This window comes from Somniosus microcephalus, chromosome 31, assembly GCF_052327205.1.
Source record: "Somniosus microcephalus isolate GS21.2 chromosome 31, FLI_Smic_1.0, whole genome shotgun sequence".
Lineage (NCBI taxonomy): Eukaryota > Metazoa > Chordata > Chondrichthyes > Squaliformes > Somniosidae > Somniosus > Somniosus microcephalus.
The window spans coordinates 15,359,785-15,377,630 of NC_141017.1; the positions used below are offsets into that span (position 1 = coordinate 15,359,785).

General features: G+C 48.1%; 1 protein-coding gene across 2 annotated transcripts in view; it reads right to left on the reverse strand.

The window, feature by feature from the left end:
• Nucleotides 1-17,846, reverse strand: part of LOC147097600 (adhesion G protein-coupled receptor L1-like) — a 410,191-nt gene that overhangs the window by 296,451 nt on the left and 95,894 nt on the right. The gene's annotated exons all lie outside the window — the stretch shown is intronic.

The window sequence follows — 17,846 nt, forward strand, 5'->3', positions numbered from 1 at the left end:
CGACTGTTCCGTGTCTCATTCCCCTTCCTGCTTCTCTGGAAAGCCGGATATCGGCTGACTCCTACTAAGCTGGCCCGCAAATCAGGTCGGGGGTCGGGTGGGGTGGGAAAAAAGAATATCGGACGGACCGCGGTTCAGGTCCGGGGGGGGGGGGGGGGTCCGGGGGCGGGGTGTGGTCGGGGTCAGGGGGGGGATCGGGGTCGGGGTTGGGGGGGTCCGGGGGGGGGGGTCGGGGTCAGGGTCGGGGGGTGGAGAAAAGAATATCGGACGGGCCGCGGCTCGGGTCGGGAGAAAAGAATATCGGATGAGCCGCTGCAGCTATCGGACGGGCCGCTGTATTGTTGGGTTCACTCTCCCGGTACCTCCTTCACACTGCCCGGCTCGGCCTGCAATCTCCTACCCAGGAGGGAACTCTGTGACCCTCTGCCCTGCTAAGCGTAAGTCATGCGCCACTCTGGTCATGTCGTGCGCACGACTTACGCTGAACAAAAAAACTTTCGGTTTTTAGAGGTTTTCGGAAGTTCGGATAAAGGATAGTCTACCTGTACAACTGTGTGTGTTATCACTGTTACTGGTGTGTTATCACTATTACTGTGTGTTATCACTATTACTGTGTGTTATCACTATTACTGGAGTGTATCACTATTACTTAGTGTGTTATCACTATTACCGGTGTGTTATCACTATTACTGGTGCATGTTATCACTATTAATGTGGGTGTTATCACTATTAATGTGTGTGTTATCACTATTACCATTGTGTTATCACTATTACTGGTGCGTCATATCAGCATTTTCATTGCATTTTCACTATTACTGGTGTGTTTTCAGTATTACCGGAGTGTTATCACTATTGCCGGAGTGTTACCACTATTACTATGTGCATTATCACTATTACTTTGTGTGTTATCACTATTACTGATGCGTTATCACTATTACCGGTGTCTTATCACTATTACTGTGTGTGTTATCACTATTACTGTGTGTGTTTCCATTATTACTTAGTGTGTTATCACTATTGCTGTGTGTATTATTTCTATTACACGGTGTATTATCACTATTACCATTGTGTTATCACTATTACTGTGTGTGTTATCAATATTACTGTGTGTGTATTCAGTATTACCAGTGCATTATCACAATGGCTTTGTGTGTTATCACTATTACCAGTGTGTGTTATCACTATTTTCAGCGTGTTATCACTATTACTGTGTGTGTTATCACAATTACTGGTGTGTTACGAGTATTTCTGATGTGTTATCACTATTACTGTGTGTTATCACAATTACCAGTGTGTTATCACTATTACTGTGTGTGTTATCATTATTACTGTGTGTTATCAATATTACTGCTGTGTTATCAATATTACTGGTGTGTTATCACTATTACTGTGTGTGTTATCAATATTACTGGTGTGTTATCACTATTACTGTGTGTGTTATCATGATTACTGCTGTGTTATCACTATTACCATTGTGTTATCACTACTACTGCTGCATCATATCAGTATTATCATTGCATTTTCACTATTACTGTGTGTTTTCAGTATTACCAGTGCGTTATCACTATTACTATGGGTGTTTTCTGTATTGCTGTATATGTTCTCTATTACTGGTGTGTGTTATCACTATTTCAGGTGAGTTATCACTAGTACTGCGTGTTATCACTATTGCCGGAGTGTTACCACTATTACTGTGTGTGTTATCACTATTACTTTATGTGTTGTCACTATTACTGATGCGTTATCACTATTACTGTGTGTGTTATCACTATTACTGTGTGTGTTTCCATTATTACTTAGTGTGTTATCACTATTGCTGTGTGTATTATCTCTATTACACTGTATTATCAGTATTACCATTGTGTTATCACTATTACTGTGTGTGTTATCACTATTGCTGTGTGTGTATTCAGTATTACCAGTGCGTTATCACTCTTACTGTATGTGTTATCTCTATTGCTGTGTAAGTTCTCTCTATTACTGGTGTGTGTTATCACTATTTCAGGTGGGTTATCACTATTTTCAGTGTGTTATCACTATTACTGTGTGTGTTATCACTATAACTGTGTGTGTTATTACTATTACTGTGTGTGTTATCACTATTACTGTGTGTGTTGTCACTATTACTGGTGTGTTATCACTATTACTGTGTGTGTATATTCAGTATTACCAGTGCATTATCACTATTACTTTGTGTGTTATCACTATTACAGGTGTGTGTTATCACGATTACAGGTGTGTGTTATCACTATTTTCAGTGTGTTATCACTATTACTGTGTGTGTTATCACTATTACTGGTGTGTTACGAGTATTTCTGATGTGTTATCACTATTACTGGTGTGTTATCACTATTACTGTGTGTGTTATCACTATTACTGGCATGTTATCACTATTACTGGTGTGTTATCACTATTAACGGTGATTTAACACTCTGCTACTGACAATGCCACCAGCATTACTGAAACAATGCTGCTGAGTTACAGAGCTGATACAACAAGGAAACAGACAGCTGGCCAGAGATGATGGAGAGACAGACAAGGGGGAGACACAATACGAAGTGGGACACAGAGCCACACGGCAGGACAGATGCAATACAGTCACTAACAGCGGAGAACCTGATTTGTGGCGGACACGTATTCCATTTCCCAGAACAATCCTCCTCCACCCTGACAAACACATGCATGTGATATTGAAAGGAAAAAGAGAAGCACTTGGATGTGAATTAAAAGGAAAGATCTATACGTATCTGAGACAGGGAGTCTGCATCCTGTTTATTGCAGTAAAATATTAATTGTTAATATTGATAAACTGCTAATACCTTTTTTGCTCTGTTAAATTACACTGTGCACTTAGTGACATCACTGTTGTGAAATCAATTCACAGCGATAAACTACTCAGCAGAGATCCCATTATCAAGAGCGAGAGGGGAGGGGAGGAAAGAGAGCGGCGAGAGAGAGGAAGAGGAGGGAGAGGCAAGAGAGAGAGAGAGAGGGGGCAATGAGGAGAGAAAGTGGAGAGAGAGTGTGAGTGAGAGGGGAGAGAGTACCAGATTGTGAGTGAGAGGAGAGAGAGAGAGAGACAAAGTTCGAGTGTGAGAAGGGGGAAAGAGATGAGAGAGTAGAGAGACGATTTAGAGCGATAATAGAATTAAAAGAGTAAGTGAAGAGAGATGCGATAGAAGAGATTAAGAGAAGATAGTGCAAGAGGAGCAAGTGAGAGTAATTGAGGTGAGAGAAAAGAGAGAGAGGAGGATAAAGCAGAAAAAGAGAGAAAGAAGACTGATATGTCTGGAACTTGGATATTAACTAAACACGAGTTGGGAATAAGCAGAGTGTAGCAATCACATTTCTCTTGTATTCCTTTGTTACCCTTTGGGTCTGGAAGTAAAAGTAGTTAGTTACTACCACACCAATCAGAGTGTTTATTCAGACATAACAGTGGTAACAAGGATAAAGGACAGTGCATTGTTGAAAAGATTGAATATTGGACATCTTTGTTACTTAGGTGCTGGTCTACTTGTCACTGAATTTATTATTTATCATGTCGCACTAGTTTGAAAAATCAGAGAGTATCGAATGGGGTCAAGCTGGAGTGCGTGTGTAGAAAGACTTACTTTTTATTTCGAGGCAACTGAACCATAATAGAGGCCAACAAGGGAGCAGTTTTACTTATTATCAGCTGGCCTGCAACACACACATTGACTGCGAATCTGATCGCTGCTTCCCAATCTAAAGACAAAACGGATGTGGAGTTGGTTCACAGGGCCAAAGAACATCTCATAGAATCGTAGAAATTTACGGCACAGAGGGAGGCCATTCGGCCCATCGTGTCGGTACCGGCCGCAAAAGAGCTCTCCAGCCTAATCCCACTTTCCAGCTCTTGGTCCGTAGCCCTGTAGGTTACGGCACTTCGAGTGCATGTCCAAGTGCTTTTTAAGTGTGATGAGGGTTTCTGCCTCTACCACCCTTTCAGGCAGTGAGTTCCAGACCCCCCACCACCCTCTGGGTGAAAAGATTTCTCCTTAACTCGCCTCTAATCTTACACTCTACCTTCGCCGTGCCCAAAGGCACTCGTTATTGCCGAAAGGTTCAAGTATAACCTGGTGTGACACCTGACAGTGTTAAACAGATCCCGAGAAGTTCCCATCTACTATTCCTGTTAGTGGACCCAGCTCGACCATTGCCAAACCTACCCCAAGATATCCTCAGAGGTCAAGGCAGCCTCTAAATCATTTGGACTTGCAGATAATTATGAGTGCAGTGACTTTCGCTGTGGTTCTAGCGTCCATATCACCCACTGTTCCTGCATATGAACGGACGAGTGCTATGGTTAATTTTCCATCACATTATTGTAAGATGTAATTGCTTAATGGTTTTTTAGCTGTCAACCGGGCTCAGCGTTGAAGATTTGAAAAAAAGTCCTCGACCTCCTACACTGTTCCAACGAAGCTCAACGTAAGCTCGAGGAACAGCACCTCATCTTTCGATTGGGCACTTCACAGCCTTCAGAACTCAACACTGAGATCATAAGCTCTGCCGCTATTTTTTCAAATGGCAGCTGTTGATGATTCTGCCAGTCCCATTTACACCTCTTTTGTTTCTTTACTTGTCCGATTACCATCTCCTTTTGCCTTGCACCTTTTGTCTTTTAATCTCTCCTGCCTTCCAGCCTATCACAGACCTTGCCTTTTGTTCTTTCCTCCCCTCCCCCCTCTCCCTGCCCCTGCTTAAAACCTGTTACATCTCTAAGATTTTCCAGTTCTGGCGAAAGGTCATCGACCTGAAACGTTAATTCTGTTTCTCTCTCCACAGATACTGCCTGACTTGCTGACTATTTCCAGCATTTTCTGTTTTTACTTCATTGTTGGAGATAATTATTTTCACTCTATAATTCTGAGGGGGGGGGGAAGTGATATGGCTGGTAGTTGCATATCGTTAACTAAACATTAGAAGGCTACCTGATGGGAGTAAGCACACTGCAATAATTACACTTCCTTTATTAATCTTTGGGAATGTTCTGGAGGGTCAAAATTAAAGGAGTCAGTTACGACCGCACCAATCTGAATGTTTATTCACATATAAGCAAGAGAGTGTGTGTATGAGAAGAGAGCGAGTGTGGAGAGAGAGAGAGTGAGAGAATGAGTGAGAGGAGAGAGTGAGGGAAGAGTGACAATCATGGCAAAGATAGAGAAGAGAAAGAGAGGAAAAGAGGAGAGACAGAGAGATAGAGTGGGTGAGTGTGGGATGAAAAAGAATGTGAGAAGAGAGAGAGGATGAAGGAAAAGAGAGTCAGGTAACAGCAATAGAGAGAAACACCAGAGGCTAACATTCAGAATGTGACAGTGATAGGAGAGAAGCGACAGAGAGAAGGGGACAAGACGGGATAGATATTCGGCCAACTCTTAAAAAGTATTCTTCATTTAAAGATTTAGCATTAGGAAGGAGTGTGATTCGAATGCTCAGCCTGGTCCCACCTCTCTTTACACAGTGCTAGATCTGCAATAGCAAAAAGTGATTATACAGCTTCTTCTAAGGAGAAAGGTCACGTTAGTTCCTCCCAGACAATGATGTGGAAAGAGTTAGTTAGGGGGGGTGGACACAAGACAGAGCTGAAACAATGAGACAGAATCTGTGATTAATTCAATAACAATCCTACTGCAGCATCGGAACCAAAAACAATGGGTTATTGCTTGGCACTTTCTCAGAACAATCAGAACTGAAGAGTCAGGTTTGGTTTTTACTGTATTTGATCAACAAACAGCTCATGTCTGGCCATCCTTTCGTAATCTCGTCAAGGCATTTAGACAGGAATGTACAGCAGCAGTACAGGGAACAGGGGGACTGTTGATAGGGTCGCACAACCAGGGGGGCAGGAAGTGGGCAGTACTGCAATTCACCCCGATTCAGTCTAATAACACACTGGTATTTTCGTGTTGAAGTGCACTTCTTTCTTCCTGCCCCTCACTATCTCCTCAACCCTCCCTGTCTTCTATCTGGCTTCCACTTATATCTTATGTTTGAACTCTCCCTTCACCTGTTTCGCCCTCCCCTCTACACTATTGGTCTGTAACCTCTATCTGTACAACGGTTCTTCTGTATTTGTCTCCTCCTCCTCACTTGCTTGTTCCCACTCCTGCTGGCCACATCGGAGCCAGCATGTCTCCTGCAAGGTCTCTCCCTCCCGCTCCCTTGCAGGGTTACCTCAGCCGTGCTCGGTGGTCCCATCCTTGGCCGTCTCCTATTCCGCATCTAGCCACTGCCCCTCGGCAACATTATCAATTGGCATGGAGTCAGCCCATTTCCACATGTCTACTGGGGACACCCAGCTCTACCTCTCCCCTCACCTCTTTCACCAAGCGCTTGTTCATCTGTCCTAATATCTCCTGTGGCTCGCTGTCAGATTTTGCCTGATTACACTCTTGCGAAGCACCTTGGGATGTTTTACTACGTTAAAGGCGCTGTATAAATGCAAGTTGTTGTTGTTGCTGCTTAGAGAACATCCGCCAATAATCTCAGTGATCTCACACCCCTCTTTCAGGCAACGTGACAGGGAGGCCTGATCAAAGGTGAACGCTGATCACTCTCGCCTCCATAAGCACCAACGTGTTGTCTGGGAGCTTGTCTGATATCAAGCCAAGGACGAGTTAGAAACTTCTCCAGGTCACAACTAGCAAGAGTGAAACTATCCTAGCGCCTCTTTTATCCTGCTCCCTAATCCCCTCCCCAGTTGCTCAGTCAGACGGAGGCCAACATAAGCTAACCCATGCCTTTGTTACCTCTAGGCTCGACTATTGCGATGCTCTCCTGGCGAGCCTCCCACCTCGGTAAACTTGAGCTCCTCCAAACCTCTGCTGCCCGAATCAGTTCACATCCTTGTGTTCAAATCCCTCCGTGGCCTTGCCCCTCCCTACCTCTGTAACCTCCTCCAGCCCCACAACCCTCCGAGATCTCTGCGCCCCTCCAATTTTGGCCTCTTGCGCATCCCCGATTTTCATCACTCTACATCGGCGGCCGTGCCTTCAGCTGTTTAGGCCCTGAACTCTGGATGGAATTCCCTCCCTCAACCTCTCCGCCTTGCCACCTCTCTCTTCTCCATTAAGACGCTCCTTAAAACATAGCTCTTTGGGTGAGCTCCAAACTCCAACTCACTCTGTCGCCTGCATCCTATCGCACTCCGCACCAATTGGCTATCATTCCTGTCCTTGATGTGCCCCCAGTCATCAAAGTCAAACATCCTTGTCCTCATTGACAAATCCCTCCAAGGCCTCATGCCCCCCACCTTTGCAAACTCCTCCAGCGCTACATGCCAGTGAGTGCCCTCCGCTCTTCCTTCTCTGTATCCTTCCTCCCTCTGCTCCACCTTCAGTGGGCCTTAAGGTCTCTTGTTCCAACTCTCTGGGCTGCTCTCCCTACACCCATCCCCCTTGCTACCTCTCTCTCCACCTTCCAAAGGCTCCTCAAACCTACCTCATGACTCACCTCCCCTAACCTTTCCATGACTAACGCTTGCTATCTGTTATTATCTGTTTTGTGAACTGCCTTGTGATGTTTTCTATAGTAGAGGTGACATTTAAAAGAAACTTGGCCATGCCTGGTCCCTTTTATGTATCTACCAAACACCTTGCTTTCATATTTCAGACCCTTTGCAAGTGCAAAAGGTGAGTTAATGCTAAATACTAGGCTCCAGGAGAGGGCACAGGCAGATAAAGTAATGGGGACAGACAGATATGGGAGAGGACACAAGTCCCATTCCTTTAATCTGTCTGTGCCCGCTCCTATATCTGCCTCTCTGTAAGCTGTTTCTCCCTGCCCCCTCCTGTATGTCAGGACCCTCTCCCTGTGTCTGTCTGCCTTCGCACCTTCAGGTGCCCCTGCCCTGTTCTCCTCCTCTGCGTCCCTCTCCTGCCTCCGTGTCCCCTCCTCAGCAGGGGAGGGGGGGGGGGTTCTTTCACCCCCTCCTTCTTTAGTTGTGAGAAGATAGTAATGGTTCACTGACTCTCTGCGACTGACATCGACACCACTGCAGACAACAAGAGGTTTAGCAGGGTCCAGGGATCCAGTCCAGCCCAGATTGATTGGTGAAGCCCCTTTCACACATTCTGGTTAAGAGTCTTAAGTAAAGTCCATAGCTCACAAATTTTCAAAAGATTTCCTTCGCCCCCACCATTGGCGGCCGTGCCTTCAGCTGCCTGGGCCCTAAGCTCTGGAATTCCCTCCCTAAACCTCTCAGCCTCTCTCTCCACTTTTAAGATGCTCCTTAAAACCTACCTCTTTGACCAAGCTTTTGGTCACCTGTCCTAATATCGCCTTATGGGGCTCGGTGTCAAATTTTGCCTGATAACACTCCCGCAAAGCGCCTTGGGATGTTTTACTCCGTTAAAGGTGCTGTATAAATGCAAGTTGTTGTTGTTGCTGTTTAGAGAATATCCACCAATAATATCAGTGATCTCACACCCCTCCCTCAGGCAACGTAACAGGGAGACCTGAGAGAGCTGATCACAGGTTAACGCTGATCACTGGCTCTGCGACAGACCAGCCCCATGTCCAGCTGGTGACCAGTATAAGGACATTTAAAGTAACCATCAGGTAGCTCCAACTGTGTCTGGTATGAATGTTAAGGGTGGGGCGGAGTGTTTAAACGGCTGAGGGAAAGGCTTAGACCATCAGAGAATATCAATCACCGGGCTCTCAGTGTCAGGCCTGTGCATCTCCTCCGAGCCCAACACTGCAGAACATTGCTTGTGTGTACCAATGGTGCTCGGTCTTGAGTAGCTCAGAACAAACCTGGGCAGTGGGGCATTAGGGTCGGGCAGTGGGGCATTAGGGTCGGGAATGGAGCACAGGATGGAGAAAGGAGCAGTCTGGCAGACGGTCGCGGGAGTGGGGTTGGAGAGGCAGACGAGCACCGCGTTGAAGCAGGGATGGAGCGGGTTGGTTTCTACCACCTGGCAATGGTGAGCCCAGAGTCCGGGGCCTGGGGTAGGTGTGATTGTCAAGGGGGGTGAGGCTGGGGGGGATGAGGGGCATTACTGAGGCTGAGGATGGAGGGGCATTACTGAGGCTGAGGATATGAGCACAAGTGGGTTCTGTATACCATATTCCACATTGGCACTAATATTGTATTATTATATATTACAAACGCTTGCACAATTTACCTCCGACTATAGTTCATAAATTCATCCTTTATTGTTTTGCAAGTCACAGCTAGTGAAGAACATACACATCCAGGAACTGGGATAAGTAACCCCATAGTCTGGGTAAACACTGGGGAAAATACCCATACTGGGGAGAATATAGTCAATGGTTAATAGTCAAGCGGATTGTGTGGTAAACCTATACCGATACCCTAGTCTTGAAAACGTAATCTAGGCTGACTCTTCAGTGCAGTGCCGAGGGAGTGCTGCACTGTCGGAGGTGCTGTCTTTCGGATGAGACGTTAAACCAAGGCCCCGTCTGCTCTCTCAGGTGGATGTAAAAGATCCCATGGCAACTATTTCGAAGAAGAACAGGGGAGTTCTCCCCAGTGTCCTGGCCAATGTTTATCCCTCAATCAACACCACTGAAACAACAGATTATCTGGTCATTATCACATAACAGCTTGTGGGACCTTGCTGTGCGCAAATTGGCTGCCGCGTTTCCTACATTACAACAGTGACTGCACTGCAAAAGTACTTCATTGGCCGTAAAGCGCTTTGGGACGTCCTGAGGTCGTGAAAGACGCTGGAGAAATGGGAGTCCTTTCTATAAATACATACAATGGGGTGCCGATCGGGAGAGAGCCCTGTGAATGGGGTGGCCATCACGTGATCCCACTGACCCCGCTAAAGTTGTCGGCAAGAAGCTCGCTCGACTTTAGGGATTGGGCCTCATTATAATAAAATCGGTGAGCTTCAAGCACCAAATGTGCCCTGCCAGACAGCTGGCTGATGGGGGTGGTAAGCTGGGGTCGGGGGGGTTGAAAAGCGGGGCGGGAAACGAAAAATTGGCCCCAATGGTTCTGGTATAAACACCCACTGGGATTGATAGCCATGCGGGTGTGAGCTAAATATTCCTACTGGTATAGAATTACTATCCACTTGGACTGCAGCGGTTCAAGAAAGTGGCTCACCACCACCTTCTCAAGGGCAATTAGGGATGGGCAATAAATGCTGGCCTTGCCAGCGATGCCCACATCCTGAGAACGAATTAAAACAAAACTGATGCTGGATCGATAGCTACTCTGGAACTGGGGTAAGTATCTGTGTTCATGCCCTGGTAAATATCTACTGGTGCAAGATTTTGACTCGCATTGAATTGACTGCCACAGTGGTACTGGGTTAACTACCCCGACTGATGGCGGGTTAACTACCCCGACTGATGGCGGGTTAACTACCCCGACTGATGGCGGGTTAACTACCCAGACTGATGGCGGGTTAACGGCCCAGACTGGGGTTGGATTAATAGCCATGCTCGTGACGGGGTAATTATCCATACTGCGACTGTGGCGTATACCCATTCTGATACCGGGGTAAGTGCCCACAAATGGCTGAGGATTGAGACTGGGATGAATATCAACACGATACTCGGGTCAATAGCACACTGGCATGGGGAAAAGACTCGCAGTTGCACTGGATAATTGTCACTCCGGGGTAAATCAATATTGGTACATGATTATCCGACCCCCGTATCCTCTCCATCACCAAGACCGCCTACTTCCACCTCCGTAACATCGCCCGTCTCCGCCCCGCTTCAGCCCATCTGCTGCTGAAACCCTCATCCATGCCTTTGTTACCTCCAGACTCGCCCTATTCCAATGCGGTCCTGGCTGGCCACCCATCTTCCACCCTCTGTAGACATTAGCTCACCCAAAACTCTGCTGCACGTATCCTACCCTACACCACGTCTCATTCACCCATCACCCCCTGTGCTCGCTGACCTACATTGGCTCTCGGTCCGCCAATGCCTCAAATTTCTAATTCTCATCCCTGTGTTTAAATCTCTTTATGGCCTCGCCCCCCCCCCCGAACCCTACAACCCTCCTTCCTCCGCCAACCCCACAACTCTTCATTCCTCTGACTGTGGGCTGTTCTACGTTGAAATACATATATGGGCTAGAAATTCATTATAGCCCAGGAATGGGCGGTATCTTTAGAAAAGTTTGAGAATTAGCGCCAGGCGCTAATACTTTAGACTGCACGCAAAATTAATTCTCACTGCTCAAAGAAATGACTGGGGTGCTAAATCAAGACTTAAAGGCCTAGCTCAGTGGTGTTACACTCAAAGGGTGGACCAATATCGGGTTCAGTCTAATCTCAACTCATCATTGCCACAGGCTTTTCCCAATACTTAAAGGGGAGGTTCATTGATGCTGCAGCACCTCATTCTCAGCATTGCTGGCTGTGCAGCTGCCTCAGCAAGGAGAAGCTCAACAAGCAAGGAGAAGGAGCCGGAGGACTGAACAGGTGTGCTCATGGCAGATTCACCTCAGTCGGGTGGTCAGGGTGATTGAATGCATCAACAAATGCTACATACCACCATCTGTACCACAAGCTTCACACACTGCCCAAAGCACCACACCCCCAGCGCTCACACACCAACAATCTGTACCTACCAACACTCACACCCACATCTCATGCCTTGCACACAATGACAGCTATTCAACTATGGCAGGCACAAGGGTCATTAGTTATTAGAATGATTGCGATATGTGTGATATGTTTATGCATATATTTATTCATGGGGTTTGCAATTTTTTGTGGTCTCTCTCATTTCACCTTTGCACCCAGGAGGACACTGTGCTATGGCATGACACAGGGATGGTATGATGGGCATGTGGTGAGCAAAAGGGATCTGGGGTTTAAGTCATCCTGCTGTGAGGCTGGAGGTCTGTTTGGAGGAGGTGGCAGAGTTCTGTGACCAGCACTTTGGTGATGCGGAGCCGTCTAATACACTGCTCCTCACTTAATTGAAGGTAGGAGAGGTTCTGTCGGAATACACTCGGAGGGTAAGGCCTCCTGGTGAGGCCCCTGATGTTCCTCCTCATTTCTTTGCACACATGTTCCCGTATTTCTGGCTGCCTGCGCTCCCTCCGCTGTGGATCCTGGAGGACGAGGTGGTACCAATACTGCCCCCATTAATGTTGCAGTTTGAATCTTTGAACAATAAATGTGCCACTTTGCACTTGCCAGAAGACTGCTGATGTTACTCATAGAAACTGATCCACTGGGTGAAACTGACAAGAAACCACTGACACCAACCTGCCCTGACAGCTGCGAGTGATTAATGCGGATGCCTTTAAATAATGTCCCTGGAGCCGGCTTCCATCAGCTGTACACCAGCTCGCCCTGTTGCTGTCTGGTCACGGTGCAAAGGCAAATGGCGACAATAAATTTTCCCGATTGGGCGCCCAGTGAGTGTTGCATGCTCACTGACGTCACGGTGTTGAAGTTGCCGGCGGTACCTCGTACCGGCGGCGCAACGGGTGGGGGGGGCGCCAGATTTGCCGTGCGGCGCTGGATTCGCCTCGCCCTGGCGCGACTGCATCAGCGCCCCATTACTGCACTCTGCAGGTGCTAACGGGAGGTGCTAACCAACTGAATTTTTCCCCCATAGAATCTAGAAATAGGCCAGTTGGTATATGGTGGTGATTATACTCCACACGTGCCTCTTTCACTCTAATTACCGCTTCCTACCCTGCACCTATATCCTTCTATTCCCTTCTCCCTCACTTAGTCATCAATCCTATCTACTTCAACCACTCCAAGTGCCAGCGAGTTCCACATTCTCACCACTCTGTGCGTTCCCAAATCCCTTTACCCCAACATTGACGACCATTGCTTCAGCTGCCTAGAAACCCCTTCCTTAACCTCCTCCGCCTCTCCGCCTCCCTCTCTTCCTTTAGGACTCTCCTGAAAACCTGCCGCTTTGTCCAAGCTGTCAGTCACCCTCCGAACATCTCCTTCTTTAACTCAGCTTCATGTTTTTGATTACAGCTCTGTGAAGTGTTTGGGACCGTTCAGCTGTGTTAAAGGCACTCTATAATTGCAAGTTGATGTTGGCTTGTGCTGCAATTCATATCCGCACGTCAATCGTATAACCAGGAGCTAAAGGATTGTGTGTTTGTTGCTGACAGATCAAGTGGAATAGCTCAGTGGTTTGCTCCCATTAAAGAAAGAAAGAATTGGGATTTATGTAGCGCCTCAGGACTGCCCAAAGCACTTTACAGCCAATGATGTACTTGAAGTGGAGTCACTGTTGTGATGTAGGAAATGGGGCAGCCAATTTGCGCATAGCAAGCTCCCACAAACGGCAACATGATAATGACCAGATACTCTGTTAAATATTGGCTAGGACACCGGGGAAAACGCCCCTGTTTTTCAAAATAGTGCCTTGGGATCTTTTACATCCACCGGTGGCCTTGGTTTAACGTCTCATGCCCCTCCGACTAGTGATGGCGGATCGACAGCCATTTTACGTCTCACCCCATTGAAGCCAATGGAACTAGAAATGGGAAGAGATGGTGAAATGGGCTGCCGACTCGCTATCACCTGTTTCACGCGATCACAGGAACAGGAGGAGGCCATTCAGCCCGTCCAGCCTACCTCACCTTTCAATCGCAGCATGGCTGATCCGCACCTCAACTCCATCTACCCGCCTTTGCTCCCTATCCCTCGACACCCTTACCCAGCAAAAATCTATCAATCTCAGTCTTGAAAGCTCCAATTGTCCCCCCAGCATCCGCAGCCGTTTGAGGGAGAGAGTTCCAGATTTCTACTCTCCAGACCAAACGCGGATTGGGTGACACTTTGCGGAACACCTCCGTTCAGTCCGTAAGGGGGACACCGAGCTCCCGGTGGCCTGTCACTTTAATTCACCGCCCCATTCCCACTCAGACCTCACCGTCCTCGGGCTCTTGCATTGTTCCACGGAAGCTCAGCATAAGCTCAAGGAACAGCACCTCATAGAATCATAGAAACATAGAAGATAGGAGCAGGAGTAGGCCATTCGGCCCCTCGAGCCCGCTCCGCCATTCAATGCGATCATGGCTGATCATCCAAATTCAGTACCCTGTCCCTGCTTTCTCCCCATATTCCTTGATCCCCTTAGCCTTAAGAAATATATCCAACTCCTTCTTGAATATATTTAATGAATTGGCCTCTGCTGCCTTCTGTGGTAGAGAATTCCACAGGTTCACCACTCTCGGTGAAGAAATTCCTCCTCATCTCAGTCCTAACTGGCTTATCCCTTATCCTTAGACTGTGACCCCTGGTTCTGGACTCCCCGACCATCGGGAACAGCCTTCCTGCATCTAGTCTGTCTAGTCCTGTTAGAATTTTATAAGTTTCAATGAGATCCCCTCTCATTCTTCTAAACTCTAGCGAGTATAAGCCCAATCGACCCAATCTCTCCTCATACGTCATTCCTGCCATCCCAGGTATCAGTCTGGTGAATCTTCGCTGCACTCCTTCCATGGCAAGAACATCCTTCCTCAGATAAGGCGACCAAAACTGCACACAATACTCAAGATGTGATCATCTTCTGATTAGGCACTCTACAGCCCTCTGGACTCAACATAGAGTTCAACAACTTCAGATCATAACCTCGGCCCCTATCACGTATATATATTTTCTTCTTTTTTTTATCCACACTTTTTGTTTTTTCCTCCGTCCCTTCAGCGGTCCTTCATTCCACCAGCGCAATTCACACCCCCTCTAGAGCCATCCTTTGTTCCTTAACCTGTCCCATTACCACCTCCTCTTGCCTTGAATATCTCTTAATGTCTCTCAATGTCTCTTAATCTCTCCTGCTTTCTATCCTATCACTGACCTTCTCTTTTGTTCTTTCATCCCCTCCCGCTTTTCCCAGCCCCCAAACTTGCTTTCCATTTCCTGCTTTTTTTTTCCAGTTCTGACGAAAGGTCATCGACCTGAAACATTAACTCTGTTTCTCTCTCCGCCGATGCTGCCTGGCCTGCTGAATTTTTCCAGCGTTTCCTGTTGTTATTCCTGATTTCTACTGCCCTTTGTGTGAAAAAGTGCTTCCTGATTTCCCTCCTGCACGGCCTGACTCTAATGTCCCCCTCGCTCTTGATTTCCCCATCAGTGGAAGCAATTTCTCCGTATTGAAACCCCATTGAATCCGTTTAACATTTTAAACAGCTCGAATAGATCACCTATTGCGCACAGTCGAGAGCTACACCCCTCACCCCAGTGTGCTAACAAACTCGTCTGAACGCCAGCCTCTAAAACACATCCCAGCCTGGCTCCTGGGGCTAAATGTTCCACTTCAGTTCCGGGTTGTCGGAGCTTGCTAGGCCCGAAGCACCTTTGGGCAATACTTGGCACAAACTGCTCACGAGTTTCTGACCGTTAGGAACATAGGAACAGGAGGAGGTCATTCAGCCCCTCGAGCATGTTTCTGCCATTTAATGAGATCACGGCTGATCTGTATCTTAACTCCATCTACCCGCCTTGGTTCCGTATCCCTCGATACCCTTGCCCAGCACAAATCTATCAATCTCAGTTTTGAAATTTTCAATTGACCCCTCCAGCCTCAACAGCTTTTTGGGGGAGAGAGTTCCAGATTTCCACTACCCTTTGTGTGAAGAAGTGCTTCCTGACATCACCCCTGAACGGCCTGGCTCTAATTTTAAGTTGTTCTGGACTCCCCCCACCAGAGGAAATAGTTTCTCTCTCTCTACCTGATCAACTCCTTTGATCATCTTAAACACCTCAATTGGATCACCCCTTAATCTTCTGTACTCGAGGGAATACAGGCCGAGTCTGTGTAACCTGTCCTCATAATTTAACCCTTTTAGCCCCGGTATCATTCTGGTGAATCTGTGCTGCTCCCGCTCCAAGGCCGATACAACCTTCCTGAGGTGCGGTGCCCAGAACTGAACGCAGCGCTCTAGATACGGTCTAACCAGAGCTCTATACAGCTGTAACATAACCTTTGTATTCCAGCTTCCCCTGAGATTTCTGACCATTAAATTGGATGGATGGAAAACTGCCAGCAGTTTGTGGTCAATTTTTCCCGAAGAGCTTCGGCTCCGACAAGCTTACACTCCGAAACTGAACCCTTCACATCTCAAACTTTCCCTCCTTATGCTCACTCTGTGGGGAAGAGGGGTGTGTGTGAGGGTGGGGGCTGGGGGGTGGGGGGGCGGGCGATGGGGCTGGCCATTTAATGCTGACTAGCATCTGATTTAAGGAGGTAGATAGTCCGTGGCCTTGTACCCAGCAGCGCTGGGTTGGGTCTAGTCCAAACCTATTTCATTGAGGACTCTGCCAGGGAAGGGGAGATTGGAAGCATCTGTCAGGGCTGGACACAGAGCCAACACACAGATAGGGGTAAGATCAGCAAACACCAGCACACAGACAACGGCAGAGAACCAGGCGTGTGAAACCTTAGCAATGGGCTTTCTGCAATCTGTCGGAGACATTTAATGTGTCGTTCTCACTTAACATCTTCACTGCAGTCACATTGTACCTGTGCCGTGGGACTGGGGGGTGCGGACCCTCGCTCTATCAGACTGTACCATGTGGCGTGGTATTGTGGGGTGTGCGGACCCTCACTCTATCAGACTGTACCATGTGGCGTGGGATTGGGGGGGGTGCGGACCCTCGCTCTATCAGACTGTACCATGTGGCGTGGTATTGTGGGGTGTGCGGACCCTCGCTCTATCAGACTGTACCATGTGGCGTGGGATTGGGGGGGGTGCGGACCCTCGCTCTATCAGACTGTACCATGTGCCGTGGGACTGGGGGGTGCGGACCCTCGCTCTATCAGACTGTACCATGTGCCGTGGGACTGGGGGGGGTGCGGACCCTCAGTCTATCAGACTGTACCATGTGGCGTGGGACTGGGGGCGGGGGTGCGGACCCTCAATCTATCAGACTGTACCATGTGGCATGGGACTGGGGACCCTCACTCTATCAGACTGTACCATGTGCCGTGGGACTGGGGGGGTGGGGACCCTCACTCTATCAGACTGTACCATGTGGCGTGGGATGGGGTGGTGCGGACCCTCACTCTATCAGACTGTACCACATGCCGTGGGATTGGGGGGGTTGCGGATCCTCACTCTATCAGACTGTACCACATGCCGTGGGACTGGGGGGGGGTGCGGATCCTCACTCTATCAGACTGTACCACATGCCATGGGACTGGGGGGGCGTGGATCCTCACTCTATCAGACTGTACCATGTGGCGTGGGATTAGGGGGGGGGTACGGACCCTCACTCTATCAGACTGTACCATGTGGCGTGGGACTGGGGGGGGTACGGACCCTCACTCTATCAGACTGTACCACATGCCGTCAGATTGCATCGTGTGCCACGGTTGTGGAACCATGAGAACCACCCCCCAACCCCAACCACTTTAATAGAATGAACAAACTCAAATGTGCGATTTTCAAAGCCCCCTGCAAAGCAGCTCTTAAAGGTGCCGGCGCCAGGGCGTCCTCTTCTCGCTGTGCTGCGGGGAGAAAAAAAAGGGAGAAGAAAGGAAGAACGAGGAAAACGCCTTGAAAAGAAGCTGTGAGCAGGGTTAGAAGGAAAGGGTTAGCAGCAAAGGCCCAGCAACACCAGTCACTTGTCTCACGGCTTGGCGACAGGGCCATGACTCAATGCTGCCGAGCGATTGTCTGAAAGGGAAGTCAAAGAGGACAGGCGCTGCCTGCTATAAACCAATCGAACAATAGGATCAAGGCATGATGTCTGGGCCCACCAGCACAATACACAGTTAATACAGTCAGAGAGTGCCCCCCGCCCACTGACAGGTGATTGATTTTGAGGGTGGGGGGGCACAATGGCATTCTTATGTATGAAGAGGCTCATCAAAGAGGGCAGTGGTCCATGAGGTGA